General features: G+C 48.4%; 1 protein-coding gene across 5 annotated transcripts in view; it reads left to right on the top strand.

Moving 5' to 3' along the window:
- The window catches only part of FGF13 (fibroblast growth factor 13), a 187,940-nt gene that overhangs the window by 68,169 nt on the left and 103,962 nt on the right, over window positions 1-15,809 (top strand). The window contains exon 1 of one of the 5 annotated variants that reach the window (XM_086850082.1): window positions 10,779-10,800. The exons of the other annotated variants lie outside the window; for them this stretch is intronic. The gene's annotated coding sequence lies outside the window, so the exon portion shown is untranslated. Of the gene's footprint in view, window positions 1-10,778; window positions 10,801-15,809 lie in introns of those variants that run through there. 5 annotated transcript variants of the gene reach the window in all.

The following is a 15,809-nucleotide window of genomic DNA, read 5'->3' on the forward strand; positions in this document are numbered from 1 at the left end:
TTTTGTTGTAAACCTTTGAAGTGGCCAGAAATGATAAGCTAAAAAAACCCCAAAACCTGTTTTCTTCAGTCTTTCTTCTAAAGCTTTGAAATCTTGAGTATGGTATTGATGGAGATTTTCTTTGGAGTATGCAAAGGGTTTCCACAGGTCACCCAATCAGTAAATGACATGGAATTGTAACAGGCAGTGATATACTCTAATTAGATACCAGTGCTATAAAATCGTTTGAAAATCAACAGATGAGGAGGGGATGGGTGTTATTTTTAGACTAGGACTCTAGATGAGAGAATAAAATTCTAAACCAGATTTTGCTTGGTTTGTAGACCCATGGGAGGATCAGGGAGAGCAGGGAGCACAGGAGTGAGTGCCTAGAGGCAGATCTGGTAGCAGGTATCCCTGTGGCTGGGGAGGCTCTGAAGTGCAGCCAGAGCATTTCCAGGACCAGTGGAGCACTGTGAGTGCAGGGCTGAACAAAACCTGCTGGGTTCTGCTGCCCTGAGAGCGGCCCAGTGTGCTGCCCCAGCTGGGACACAGCTCCTGTGCCCACGGGCAGCTGCTGCTGCTGCTGCTCCAGAGCCACCGGGCAGGGAGCACATCCACATCCAGGGTAACTGCAGAGGAAACTGCTGAGAGCAGGACAGAGCAGAGCAGTGTGAGGTTTCACCCCAGCCAGGGCTGGGGATCTCCATCCCTTTGCCGTGTGTGCTTCTCTGTGGTGTGCAGCTGGCCTGGGATGCTGGGCTGGGATGTTGTGTTCTGATGCTGGGCTGGGATGCTGGGTTCTCATGCTGGGCTCTGATGTTGGGCTCTGATGCTGGGCTGTGATTCTGGGCTGTGATGCTGGGTTCTCATGCTGGGCTCTGATGTTGGGCTCTGATGCTTGCTGGGATGCTGGGCTGGGGTGTTGGGTTCTCATGCTGGTCTGGGATGCTGGGCTGGGGTGTTGGGTTCTCATGCTGGGCTGGGATGTTGGGCTGTGATGCTGGGTTCTCATGCTGGGCAGGGATGTTGGGCTGTGATGCTGGGCTGTGGTGCTGGGCTGGGATGTTGGGCTGTGATGCTGGGTTCTCATGCTGGGCTGTGATGCTGGGCTGTGATGCTGGGCTGTGATGCTGGGCTGGGATTCTGGGCTGGGATGCTGGGCTGTGATGCTGGGCTGTGATGCTGGGCTGGGATGTTGGGCTGGGATTCTGGGCTGTGATGCTGGGTTCTCATGCTGGGCTGTGATGCTGGGCTGTGATTCTGGGCTGTGATGCTGGGCTGTGATGTTGGGCTGGGATTCTGGGCTGGGATGTTGGGCTGTGATGCTGGGCTGTGATGCTGGGCTGTGATGCTGGGCTGTGATTCTGGGCTGTGATGCTGGGTTCTCATGCTGGGCTGTGATGCTGGGCTGTGATGCTGGGCTGGGATTCTGGGCTGGCTGTGGTGCAGTCCCTGGGGCTCTGCCCACCTGGTGGGGAGGGAGAGCTCCTGGCCCTGGGCACAGAGCTGTGCAGGGGCTGCTGCAGCCCTGCTGCCCATGAATGCAGGTCCAGCCTTTTTACCTGCCTGTCCTTTCTGGGCTCACGTGGGCTGCAGCTGTGGGATCTGGTCTGCAAACCCTCCTCACCCTCCGTGATTCTGGCTGTAGCTGCTGCTGGTCGTGGCGTCTGCAAGCTTCCTCTCCAGGCAGAGATTTGTCACCATCACTGCCTTTAATAGCTTACTGGAAAAAATATAAAGACTAATTTTTAAAATATATTTTAATTTGTTAATCTTTTATTATGCTGGAGCTAGAAATCTCTGAGGTTATAATTGGAAAAAATAGTAATTGCAGGGCTTGCTCGTGCCAGTATCCTCTTCCCATAGGTACGAGATGTTATGGCAGTGTGTCTGAAGCATTATTTTAATTGGTCTGATGCAGACTTTCCCAAGATGAATGATTTATCTTTATTTTATTACTTGGTTTCTACTTCATTACTTCATTTGCTACCTGTCATAAAAGAGGAGACAGGGAGGCCAGGCTCTGTATGGAGGATGCAGAGGAGCAGTGCCTTTTGTAAATCATCCTGATAGTGGTGAACGTTTTTATGTCTGTGATCTGAGCTATGAAGGAAATTGCTGCTCAGCTCCTGATGAAACAGAACACGGTGTGATAGAGAAGCAGGAAAGTCCATCTTGAAAATAATGGGGACAAAAGTTGTGCAACATCAGTGACTGTAACTTGTGGGAGCGTAGCAGAGATAAAATAAAAATGGCACCTTGTTCCTCCACTTCTTCACTTCATGTAAACTCATGCCCTAGGCAATAACAGATAATAAAAACAACAGTGAAGCACGAAATGCTGTACAACAAGCCTTGTCTTTAGTTTTTTCCTTTCTCTGACTTGCTAAGAAGAGACCACAGGCAAAGCACTGCTTCTTCTTTCCAGTGTCACTGAAAGTTTTGAAGATTCACTGCAGTTCAAAGCCCTGCCTTCTGCACTACAGAGCTTGAGCAATTTGTGAGAGCAGTTCCTAAGGGGAATGAGGATTTTATTATTGGGCAGAGGTCTTTGAAAGCAGAGCAGAAGGCAGAACGTGCTGTGGCTCTGCTGCCTGTGGTGTTTAGACCAGATCAGGCTGCCTCCTTTCTCCAGTCCAAGTCCCATCTAGCATCCTCAGGAGTGCAGTTTTGCTCCTGACAGGTGTATGGACTCTGAAAGCAACAAGAATTAGCTGGACCCTGCTCTGCCTGGTGCCAGCAGTGCTGGTGATGTTCCAGTTGGAAAGGCTCCTGGGCCAGCAGGGTCAGTCTTTCCTTCTTGTGTTCTTTCTTCCAAATTTTTCTTCTGCTGTTCTTTTCTTCCTTTTGGCAAAGCTGTCAAAATTCACGATGTTCTGATTCTCTGCAAGTTTGCTGTGCTAGTTTGCAAACTGAAACATGAATCCCTTCCCCACTTTCCTGTGTACCATATGTGTGTCAGCATCTTGCAGAAGTGCCCTGACTTACACTGCAGGAAGTTATTTTCTCTGTGGGTTCACACCTGTGTGTCAGGAGTGACCTTGTGTGCTGCTGTTCTTCTCATTCCCTGTGGCAGCACTGCCATCAGTCCCTGGTCAGCCCCAGACAGATCTTGGTAGTAGTAATACTCGAGATTTGTTCTATTTTGTGTGGCAAACTGCATCCAGAAGAGAGCTGGGGTGATGGGTGATGGCAGAGAGGGTTCACATGGTGAACTTACATCACTTACATGGTGAGGAGAGGAGGGAGAGGGTTCTGTTTATATGATTCTGTCAGCTGCCAAGCAATCCCATTTTGGGGAGTTGAAGAGTGGCTTAATTTTGACTCAGACTTCACAGGTGAAACCTCAGAAGAGCTGAAGTGGGACTTCACAGAAGGGGAGAAACTTTTGTTGGCTGATGCAAAGGGGTTAAATAATGCCTGCATTAGGGCCTGACTGCTCTGTGCAGAGCCTGGGGAGGAGCAGCTCGTGCCCAGCTGTAGGAGGTCAGGCTGCACAGACACAGCAGGCAGGTGGTGCCCAGGCACCTGGGACATTTTGGGGTTGTCCCCCCTTGTCAAGAAGGGTGATTTGTAGGTACCTGTCTGCAGTGATGCTTCAGCATTGCCTGCACACAGAAAGTGGCTTTTTGCCCGGGTTCTGTGGCCTCCTGTGGACCACATGACATTTCAGTGGCTCTTCAGGAACTTGAAATGTTGCATATTTTCCTAAAAATAAGATCCTCTGATTCTTGCTGTTCTCATGGGAGCAGGATCATAGCAGCATTCCAGAAGCTCTCATTATATTTTTACAGACATTTTCTATCTCCTGCTCAAGTTGTAATTGTGCCACTTTCTTTTTCCTGAGAGCACTTTTGGCACTGTTTGCTGAAGGTGAACTTGCAAATCAGTAATGTCTTGGAAAAAAAATCTGCCATTTACTGTACAGCAAATGCCTTGTTCAAAAGCATCTCCAGGCTTTACGTGGGGATGACATTGCATGGCTGAAGGCCTCAGCTAGCTGACCTTTAGCATCCCTCTAAAAATAGATCCCTTTCAGTGCTGGCTCTGTTTCAGGGAGAGCTGGGGTTGTGCAACGGGTCTTCATTACCTCTGGCACTTTCTCAGTGAAGCATGTGAAAGGCAGGCAGGTTTTCACTGGGTTCTGCAGCAATAGCCTGCACTGGACAGGCTGCTCTTGCCTTGTGCTTGTGAATGTCCCTAAATAAAAGAAGTATTGACCACAAAGATCAGTGCCTGTGCACTTTAAAGATACACACACATTTATTTTTCTTTAATGCCAGGTAATCTAAGTTTGAGCTTTGTGGTTTGGTTCAGCTTAATATTAATAAGAGCAGTTCAGAGCTAATATTTTATAACCATTGGTGCTGATGGACTGTTATGACAGGATTGAGAGCCCTCAGGTTGGCAAGGATTATTTAATTAACTGGCTAAAGTATGAGTTCACTTCGATGGAACTTTCAGTGAGGCTTCTTTCCTGTTCTTTAAGTTTTACCTAATGGCTAGTAAAAGAAAGCAATAAATGTGTGGGGCTTGGGTTTGTATCTAATGATAAAATAGATCTTGTTCTTTTTATGGCCATCGTTAGGAGGAGAGGAAAAGAAAATCCCAACAGAGCAGCAGGAGGGGTACCCTTGGAAAAGAAAAGAAACCTTTTGCTTTTAACTGTTTTCTGAACAGTGAATCAACAACTACATGTTGTTGGGAGTGGGAGCTGCTTCAATAGAAGTGGAAAAATCATTCTAAACAGTGTAATCCCTTTTAATTCTTATTGAAAATGACATTCCCCTCTTCCACCTTCCTCTTGTCAGATCCCAAGACTGGAACAGCTTTAGGGCTTTTGAGGCTTGCTCTAGATGATCTTTAAAGGTCTCTCCCAACCCAAACCATTCTGTGGTTTTACAACTGTCCCGTATGACATTTTTCATTTAATGCACATTTTATGACACTTTCAGATATTGCAATAAATGCATTTGCATTAAAGATTTATAAGGGGTCTCAGCACTGTAATTGCTGTGGCAGGCACATACCATATCTATACTTTGTATTATTCCAATACATGGAGCATTAAAAAAAACTAGAAAAGGCAATAAAAATGAAAACCAAAAGATATTTTTAGGAAAACATACTTCAGTCTCACAGCAGGATTGTCTGTGTTTATCAGTCTTGGGGAATTTTGGAAAGCGCTGTTCAAGTGCAATTTAGAGTCCATGGCTGCTGTTCACATTCTGTCTCAGCAGCTGGAGCTGCTGTAATTGCAATTTCCATATTGTGTCTGTTCAGAATCAGTTAATAGTGTTTTGTTTGGTGGTGGAACAGGAATAACGTTGCTGTGCTGGCTGCTGTGTGCAGGGGCAGTGCTGGGAAGGGGAGCAGCGAGCCCTGCTGAGGGTGCAGCCCTTGCCCTGCTGCCCTGGGCTGCACCTGCTGGCCCCTGGACACGACCTGGCATTGTCTGAGTGCCACTTCTGCTTCTCATCCCTCCTGGAGCCCTGGGGCTTCACTCATTATTGTATTTGTGTCTCAGCACTGCATTGCTCTTCAAGCTGGGGTGAAAATTTTCTCTTCCTGTGCGGATCTGTCATCGCCCTTTTGGTTTTCTGGGTTTTGTTTGTACAGGGGAGATCCGTGAAAGTCACTGGCGGTGCCATTTATATCCCCAATTCAGAAATTACAGTACAGGTACACCCTGTGCCTTCATCACACCGTAGGTCAGAGAGGAGAATTTTGCCATTGTATCTTTTACTCTTTAATTATGAATTCCTATTCAATGCAATTTTTTTTACCCTTTATTGTTGCATTTGGCTCAATTCAGTTGGTTTTTTTGTGCAGACTTAGTAATTAGGTTAGACTACTGCAGGATCAGTCTAATTAGAAGTAAAGGACCAAATTGATGAGAAAGTAATAATAACACTTCTGCTACTGATAGTCTCTGATGATTTCTGTATTCTCAGTGTGGTGCAGGGATTTCTGAGCAGGACACCCTGAAACCTGAACCTTCCAGTAGGAGCAGTGCAATCCAACTTTGTTCTTGAATGTGGTGCATGAAAATGAGGCGAGGAAAAAAACAAACAAAATCCCAGTGATAAATCACAGTGAAATAGAACTCCCAGTGGAAAACCTCGGAGTGTTGGGACAGAAAATGAACTCTTCTTCTAGCATTTGTTTTCAGGTTGTTCTTTCAGTCCCATTTCAGAAGAGTTTCAGTGTTGTTGTTGATACTTTTTGGAATCTGGTTGTTCTCTGTGGAGTAATGAATTCCTGTTATGTCAGAAATAAGCCTGAGATGACAAAGGTGGCAGCATGTATCACAGCCAGGGGTGACCTTCCCGAGTGCCCAGCCTCTGATGCCGTCTGCTTTTGGCAATGTGCAGATCAGCCGGGCAGAGAGGGAAGCAGATGTCGCTAGGACGACTGTAAGAACAAATTCATGCAATTATGCCATGCTGTGTTCACATTGTGCTGCTTCCACAATCAGGTCAATTTTGCATAAAAGTTTTTATTTTGCCAGAACTTGTTGTGCATCTTCTAGCTGCCTTTTTTTTCTTTTTTTTGGAAATACCACTTGAAGACCCCAAACCAAATTAGACATGCAAAGAGAGAAACATTTATAAAGAACTTTTTTAATTAGCCAAAAGAAACTTTGCAGCGTGTTGGTTAGCCTGAAGTACTCTCCACTCAGAATGCTTTTTGTTTTATAAAATTGGCTGATGGTTTGATGTTTTGTGGCAGGCAGATGCCTGTGCTGAAGCATTTCCCTGGAGCTGGAAGGAGCCTGGGGCTGCAGCACACAGCAGAGCAGTGTTTCCCCAGCAGGCAGCTCCAGTCCATCCCTCCTGGGACTGGATTCACAGGTTTTCCTCGTGCACATCTCCCAGGAGCTGCACTCTGGGGTTTGTTGGTGCTCCAGGTCAGGAGCCCTGGCTGTGCTGCTCAGCCCTCTGCAGCCTCATCCCTGCGCTCAGCAGGGCCAGCAGCTCCAGCCTGCTTGGCTTCCACGCTGCTCCAGGTTTGTGGTGCTAAAACTCTGCCTCTTGGCTGCTTCTTCCACTGCAAAGAGAGCACTGAAAGGGAATCTCAACACCTGCGTCAGCAGCATGTGACAGTGACTGCTGTGTGTGTGCTTGGGCCCCTCTGAGCCAGGCTTTGTTGGGCACGGAGCACTGGAAGGATCCAGAAGGAGCTTTTCTCAAACATTGCTGGTTTCCTTGGCTGATCTGAGTTTACTGACACTCCTCTCGATGGCTGAATGATTGCTTTCTGCCTTCCAAGTCTCAAAACAGCCTGTACTATTGCTAAAGAGGTGAAATAAAAAGGAATAACGTGGAGGATTTGTGAGCTGGAGCTGTGGACAGCTGCTGGCTGCTGACACTGTTCACAGGGAGAACATGGAGCAGAATCCACGGCCAGGACAAGGCTGGTGCCTGATCAGGAGGGTCCTGTGCCCCAAGGAGCAGCCAGGCCACTCTGCCCGGGTGGCACAGCGAGGTGACAGCGCTCAGGACACCCAGCCCTGCCACTCAGGCATTCCCAGGCTGGAGGTGTTTGTCTGAGCACCCTGCAGCACAGTGCTAGTTAGCTGTTAGAAGGCAGGATGCTGTGCAAAGTGCAGAAGGACAGCTGAAACACCAATAAATCTTGATTACACCTTGCCCTCTTCTTCAGCAGAGGCTTAAGTGAGTTATTTTTTAAATAAGGTGTCAGTGTACAGAGCTGTTTAGGAATGTGTGTGTGGAATGGAAGAGGGTGGGAGCTGTGAGGTGTGTCCTGACTTCGTGCCTCTGAAACACAAATCTGGTATTGGTCGTAGCCCCAGTGCAAATCTTTCATTGCAAGTGTTTAGAAGGCTAGATAAAATAGAGATGCACTGCATATATATGTGTGTGTGTTTATGCATTTACAGGACTTCAAAATGTACTTTAAAAATGTGCAGTGTTAATACAGTGTTTGAATTAAGGATATAAAGTGCTCTGTTTCATTTTTTTCATCGTAACATCTTCCATCATTGTGCATTCCACAGATGATCAAAGCAGAGGAATGATTGCCATGGGTGGGCAATCCTGCATAATAATGCAAGATGCCACAGAAATAGAATCTACATGGGTAAGGCAGCGTTCTCCACTGAGCTGACACGGAGAATTTCCAGAACATCTCAGGGTCACAGAGCACTGGCAGTAATGAAATCCGTGTCTGTGCACAGCAGCGATGATCTCGGGGAGAGCAGATGGGTGAAGGAAACATCCCCTGCAGAGCTGCCAGTGTTTTAACTTCAGAGCTTTCCTCCTGGCCTCTGATGAACAGCTTCTAGCAAAAACATCCAGGCCTGCAGAGAGAAAAGCTGAAGAGCCAGAGACAACTTCTACTTTTTTTTTTTTTCCTGTTCCTATTTAAAGGTTTTCCATAAGTGAAAGCAAGGGTAACAACCCAGGTCAGACAAACTTAAATTAAGGCACTCTTTGATTTTTCTGAAGAAGTCCTTTCTCGGTGTCTCAGTGGGCAGCCTTGAACTCTGCGGTGTTTGAACTGAGGCAAGGCGGGGAGAAGAGGAGGAGATGTTTCAGATGGAAGATTGCACAAGGTTTCAGGTTTTTCGAGAACATTTGTCATCGGTGCGTTCTGTGTGGCAGGGTGGCACTGCCAGCCGTGTCTCAGTGCAAGGGTGACATCTCCTGCTGGCTGTGTCCCAGGGCAGGGCTGCCCTGGATGCTCTGTGGGGAGCAGGGGAGCTCTGTGCCTGCACACAGCAGCTCACACCTTGGGCAGTGGTTGATTAAAGAAGTGCTGATTATTTCAGTTGTCCTACAGATGCTGTTTTCCTTTTGGCAGGTGCTGTTTGGACACACCGTGGAGCTGAGGGCAGGCATGTCCCTGGGGCAGTGTTTTGGGCAGGGTGGGATGCAGCCAGGGCTGGTGTGCAGGGAGCCTGGGGACAGTGGCTGGGCTGTGCCAGCGTCCCCAGCAGCACAGCAAGGAGCTGGGCAGTGCTCTGCCCCAAAACCCGGCCCCAAAGAGGCGTCCCTTGCTCCAGCAGAGCTCTCGGGGGGATCTGCAGCCACAGGGGAGGGTTGGGATCATTTATAAACAGGCATGGGCTGGCAGCTCTGCTGAGGTGCCACGAGTGTGCTGGTGGTGCAGGTGTGTCACCTGCAGTGTCACCTGCAGTGTCACCTGCAGTGTCACCTGCAGTGTCATCTTCAGTGTCACCTGCAGTGTCACCTGCAGTGTCACCTGCAGTGTCACCTGCAGTTCATCTTCAGTGTCACCTGCAGTGTCACCTGCAGTGTCACCTGAGTGTCACCTGCAGTGTCACCTGCAGTGTCACCTGCAGTGTCACCTGAGTGTCCCCTGCAGTGTCACCTGCAGTGTCACCTGCAGTGTCACCTTCAGTGTCACCTGCAGTGCCACCTTCAGTGTCATCTTCAGTGTCACCTGCAGTGTCACCTGCAGTGTCATCTTCAGTGTCCCCTGCAGTGTCACCTGCAGTGTCACCTGAGTGTCCCCTGCAGTGTCACCTGAGTGTCCCCTGCAGTGTCCCCTGCCCTGTCCCCTGCCCTGTCCCCTGTCCCCTGCCCTCCCCAGCTGCCCACCAGCCCAGGCTGAGGATCAGAGCTGTCAGAGCTGGCTCCTGCCAGGGAGGGGAGCGTTCCCACCCCGTGTCTGTGCTGTGGGGAGCTGATCTTGGGGAGTCTCTGGGTGTGTCTGGTGCTCTTCCATCACTGCTTTTATCACTGCATTTTGAAATTAAATGAAAGGGGGGAAAAATTGCGTATTACAAGATCCTGACATGAAAATACATCATCCAGCGAAGGGCATGATTTCCTAAATTGGCTTTTAAATGGTGAGAACACAAGAGTGTGTGTGTGGAGCTGAGCAGGGCAGCTCCTGGAGCTGGGAGGGAACAGCAAGCCCAGCCCCAGCTGCACATCTTGTGGAAAATAAGTTTGCAGAGGATTCATAGAGGCATGAAAAGCTCTGCTGGGCTGGCTGAGGCAGAGATAAAACCTGAATCCAGAGCTTTAGTGGGAGGGGTTCCTCCAGCATTGCAGGCTGCTGGTGGAGCTTCCTGCGCTCCTGTGGGAGGCAATCATGACAAATATTTTCTCTCAGGAAAGTGGAAGTAATGACATATGTCATGTGTGTACTTTTTGTTTGAGATGTGCATGACTGTAAAGAAACAGATGGCTCCTTTAATTCTGATCATGGCATGTGGCTTCTCTGATTATGAGTCTATTATTCCTATACAGATCTTTTTAATAAATTCTTTCTGAAGGGGGAAGGAAGTGAAATTGCCTTGCATCAACTCATTAAAAATTGCCAGGAACAGTAATGGTTATTAGGAAGGCTGTGTCCAGTGAAGTACAAATATGTTGCCTAGAGCAGCCTGAAAAAAAACCCAAAGCCAAGCCAACAAGCCACAAATAAAATGTAAATGCTAATTCCCAGAGGATGTTTGTAGCCTCGTGTTCTCCCAGGGAGCTGGGGCAGTTCTCCATCACACCCCGCTGAGGTTCCTCTCCATCTGCACAGGCTGAGCTGGCAGCAGCAGGGTGGGGGACAGCCCTGGAACATCTCCTGCTGCTGCCCACACGCCTGCAGGACACCAAGGCATGAGAATCTGCCCTGCCTGACTTGAACACATCCACCTTCCTTGGCCATTCCTGCTCCAGCTTTTTCCAGTCGCTGTTCGAGTGCACCCTGAGCGTTTATTTCTGGGAAGGGAGGTGCACACGTGGCTTGGATGGCAGGCTGGACGCAGTTTGCTTTCCCAAGGACCCAGCAGTGATGGAATGGGGAGAAGGTGGAAGTCCATAGCTCAAGGTAGGAGATGTGGTGCCTTTTCTCCTCCTCTCCTGTGCAGGCTGGGGTGTGTGGCTGTGTGACAGGCTTTCTGCCTCGTCCTCCCTGCAGCTGTTTTCTCTTGGCTTGTGCCCACAAAGCTCTGCCAGCATCTCTTCCTAACTCCCAGTTATTTCCTTATCCCTGCCCTGGATCCCCTCAGCCCTTTCTCTGCTCCCCTTGGTGTGTACTGGAGCAGTCAGGAGCTGCTGCTGTGAATCCCTCAGCACATCTATTGCTGGGGGACAGAAACTTGATAGAGATCACTAAAACCCTGCTGGTTCCAGGCCTTTATTTCACTTTTTAAACATATAAATTGGTTTGTTCTTTTAGTGCTTGTCAGTTGAAGAGAATCCTAAATTCAAACAAAACGTGTTTCCTTCTGACCTAGTGAATGTGACACTGCAATCAGCCCCTCAGGAGTGTGATGTGTGATTAGAGCAGTGCTAATTCCTCCAGTCTCTCTGAGGACTCAGACTGGAGCACATTCCTCAGATAGATCTGTAAGCTTGCCGTGTTTAAGAGCCTTTTGGACAAAATGAAGATACTTCCACTTCACAGTGACAATATTTAAATAGATCCTAGCTTCCAGTGTGCAGGCTTGGTGACCTCCTGGTAAATTTGAAGGCATGGTTGTACTGAGTGTGATCTGCTGGTGTTTTGAACACTCTGTTCCATTTTTCCAAGAGTCTCCTTCACCCTCAGGGATGACAACGTAGGCGGGGAAAATTCCTCCTAATGTCAGAGATGGAGTGCTGCTGTGGAGCAGTGTGGAGACTGACTGTAACCTGCCTTTACCAAAACATCCTACCTGCCTTTACCAAAACATCCTACCTGCCTTTACCAAAACATCCTACCTGCCTTTACCAAAACATCCTACCTGCCTTTACCAAAACATCCTACCTGCCTTTACCAAAACATCCTACCTGCCTTTACCAAAACATCCTATCTGCCTTTACCAAAACATCCTACCTGCCTTTACCAAAACATCCTACCTGCCTTTACCAAAACATCCTACCTGCCTTTACCAAAACATCCTACCTGTCTTTACCAAAACATCCTACCTGCCACCAGATCCTCACCTTGAATTTCAGCTCTGTGCTTGATTATGCTGATACTTCCTGAATGCTTGGGCAGGTGCAAGGGGATTGAAAGGAGGAGTGTTAAAACTGGAGAGGAAGGTGGGAAGTTCCTCTGAAGGGAGCATCATCCACATTTGGGTTTTGGAGAGGAAGTTCTGTGTCTGACGGTGTGGGGGAGAGAGAAGGAATGTCCAGGGGGCAGCTAAAGTGCTTGAGATCTGCTCTTACAGGTCTGTCCCTCTTCCTTGCAGACAAAATAGGGCTGATAAGAGAGAGAAAGAACAGCAGTGATGGCAAATGCACATTCCCTCCCTCAGGCTGACTCCTGCAGGAGCGCTTCTGGAAACCCAGGGCAGAGCAGACACATCCATCCCCTCACAGTGAGCATAAATCTGTGCTCTGGGGCTCCTTGGACACTCCTAGAGGTAGCTCATTGATCAAATTCCAGGCCTGGAACACTAAAATACCCCTGACTCTTATTCTGCTTGTTGTTTCCAAATATCTGCAGAGACTGGAGGAGTTTCTTCATTTGTTTCACTGAGATAAGGCTGAAGGTTAACTAAAATACTGTATAATTGTGTCTCTTCTCTTGATTTATTCATTTCCATGTTTTAATGCCTAAAATCTCTCTGTGTACAGAAGGAAAACAGGAGATGTTAACAAACTTAAATTGTGTGGATTTTCTTGGCCAGAGATAAGGTGAGAGGAAAATGAAACCAAGATGTGGTCATAATTCTAATTGACATAGACAGGAAAATCTTTAAAAATTAAAGCTGAAACTTGGCAGCAAGCAGGAGCACACTGATGTTTCAGAGAAATCCAAGTGAAATCTATTCACTGTGAAAAGAGAGCATTGTTGAAGGGAAGGTGGATTTTGAGAACACAGCTGCAGTGTTTCAGAGCCTGTGTCTGGTGCAGTTCCACAACAAACACTTGATAGTCTCCCAGACAACACAGCTTCGTTGGAAGGAGCCCTTTGGAGAGATTGTGCTTGTGGAGCTTTGGGGCCTTTGCTCTGATCTGCCTGCTGAGCTCAGGGGTGGAACGCTCTCAAAAGGGGCTGGGGATTTTCTGGCTGAGAATTTCCTGCTGTCACCACCTCCTTGGTTCCTCCTGGTGCTCCCCCAGAGGCTCCAGAGCTGTAGAAAACCTTGTGTGTGGTGATGGTGAATGGGATGGGAGCCACCCCAGAGCCCTGTGCAGGTGAGCCAGTGGGAGGAAATGTGTGAATTCTCTCTGGAGCCCCATTGCAGCCCTTGATCCACTTGTCATGGAGCAGCTGCTAAGGAATGGATTAAGTATTCACATTATGGTAGCAAAATAAGAAAGAGATATTAATTATTTAGCAGGTTTCTCAGGAGGCCTCTAAAAAGGAGTTGGGGAAGGACTTCAGAAGTGTTTCAGAAAGGAAGTTAGCAGATGAAATTCTCCTCTCTGAGCAGCCCCTTTGAAGATCAGTTTCTTTCCATGAATACATGGAAGGATCTGTCCTGGGGAGCGAGGGAGAGCAGAGATGAGGCTGAGCCAGGCCAGCCCTCAGGGAGGACAGAGGATTTGTCCCTCCCAGCTGAAGTGAATTCTCTTAGTTCAAATGAGAGATGTTGGGGGTAGGAAAACTCTGGTTCCAGGCCCAGAACCCTCCATGCACACACCAGGTGCTTCTCCCACTCTGGTGGCTTGGGTATATGAGATACAGTGGCCTGAAATGGAAATAAATGAGTGAGTGAATGGATGGATGGAGTTTAAGGAGGTTTTGCATGTGCTGTGAGCTCAGCAGTTGAGGGGCAGGGTGTCAGGAGGGCACTGCTGGAGCCTCCTGTGCTGGCAGTGCTGGCACCTTTGGTCACTGCTGGGCTCAGCCTGACTTGGGAGAAACAGGTTTTTGTTTAGGAAACAGCAAACATGCACACAGATCATTTTGGTGTTATTTTACTGGGTAGCAGAGGGTCAGAAGTCTGCTGCATGCCTGTCACCCTGTTTGAGGTGAGCAGCAGTCTTTGTTTAAGTGTGCTGAGTCCATAGAAGGTGTTTTGTGTTCAGCTACTGAACTTCAGGACTCAGAACCAGTCTCACTCAAGGATTTTGTGCTTCACCTCCAGCTACTGAAATGGGTTGATGTGGCTCAAGGGCCAGGCTTCATTATCCTGAGCTTGATGACTGGTACACCTGTAAATGTCCCTGCTTAAAGGCTGAATGCTGCCTCAGGTGTCTCTGTACCTTCTCCCTAGAATCCAGAAAGATTTTTGTGTTTTTCCCCAGTTGAGCAGCAGCTCCCTGCAGTTGCTTTGGACACTGATGGCAGCCTGGGCTGCAAACCAAGGCCACAGGTTGGTTCTTGTTATTTCAGCTGTGGCACACTCACCATTTGTCCCTCCTGTATTTCCTTTCCTGAGTGGTTGAACCATCCTCTCCCACAGACAGAGCAGGGAGTTTATCAGTTTTATCAGTAAACTTGTGTCCTGCATGACTGTCATCATGCTTCTGCCTTTTTTGAAGAATCTCCCTTCATCTAGTTAAATAATCGTTTTCTGGATGAAAAAACATATTCAAAATGTTACACTATTCTTGCATTTGAATGGATTTGAAAGCCTAGGCAAATCAAGGTTTTCCATTTTGCTATTTCCCTGAAGTTTTCCTGAGACAGAAGAAGAATTTGGCACAGCAGGTCATCTCTGCTGCTGTCTGAAAACAAGGCTGCAGCCACAGGGATATAGATGGTGGCTGCTCTAATGAGTGCAGGTTACATCAAATTGCTTTAATGAGCCAGTGCAGTTGTGTTAGGCTTATTGCATATCTGAATTAATGGCTTGGAAGGAAGTGTGTTAGCCTGCTTTGCTAGAAACCAAATCAAACAACAGCCTGGCATATTCTACAATGACAGGGAATAGCAGAATTGGAATTTTAATTTGCCTCAGGCTGCGTGTGATCCTTTCTATTAATAAAACAACCACATACCAGCAGACAGGTGTTAAAGTAGCAATCCCCTGGTGAGGGTGTGGCAGATGGAGCCACAGGTGGCCCTTCCCCATCAACAGAGATGTTTTTAATTGCAGTGGCAGTGAGCTGAGCCCCTGGGTGAGCCCCCCTGGCCATGTCACAGTCCTGTCCCTCCTCAGTCAGGAGCCTGCTCACGGTCCTGCTGGGCTGGAAGCAACCTGTCCTGGAGGGAAACACCATGGTCTGTGCTGCACACCTGGGAACAGCCAAACCATGGTCTGTGCTGCACACCTGGGAACAGCCAGACCATGGTCTGTGCTGCACACCTGGGAACAGCCAGACCATGGTTTGTATTCCACACCTGGCACAGCCCAGCCATGGTTTGTATTCCACACCTGGGCACACCTGGGAACAGCCAGACCATGGTTTGTATTCCACACCTGGGAACAGCCCAGACCATGGTTTGTATTCCACACCTGGCACAGCCCAGCCATGGTTTGTATTCCACACCTGGCACAGCCCAGCCATGGTTTGTATTCCACACCTGGAACAGCCAAACCATGGTCTGTGCTGCACACCTGGGCACACCTGGGAACAGCCCAGCCATGGTTTGTATTCCACACCTGGAACAGCCAGACCATGGTTTGTATTCCACACCTGGCACAGCCCAGCCATGGTTTGTATTCCACACCTGGAACAGCCCAGCCATGGTTTGTATTCCACACCTGGCACAGCCCAGCCATGGTTTGTATTCCACACCTGGCACAGCCCAGCCATGGTTTGTATTCCACACCTGGCACAGCCCAGCCATGGTTTGTATTCCACACCTGGCACAGCCCAGCCATGGTTTGTATTCCACACCTGGCACAGCCCAGCCATGGTTTGTATTCCACACCTGGCACAGCCAAACCATGGTTTGTATTCCACACCTGGAACAGCCCAGCCATGGTTTGTATTCCACACCTGGAACAG

The sequence above is a fragment of the Cyanistes caeruleus genome, chromosome 14, assembly GCF_971803275.1.
Source record: "Cyanistes caeruleus chromosome 14, bCyaCae1.hap1.1, whole genome shotgun sequence".
NCBI classification, from domain to species: domain Eukaryota; kingdom Metazoa; phylum Chordata; class Aves; order Passeriformes; family Paridae; genus Cyanistes; species Cyanistes caeruleus.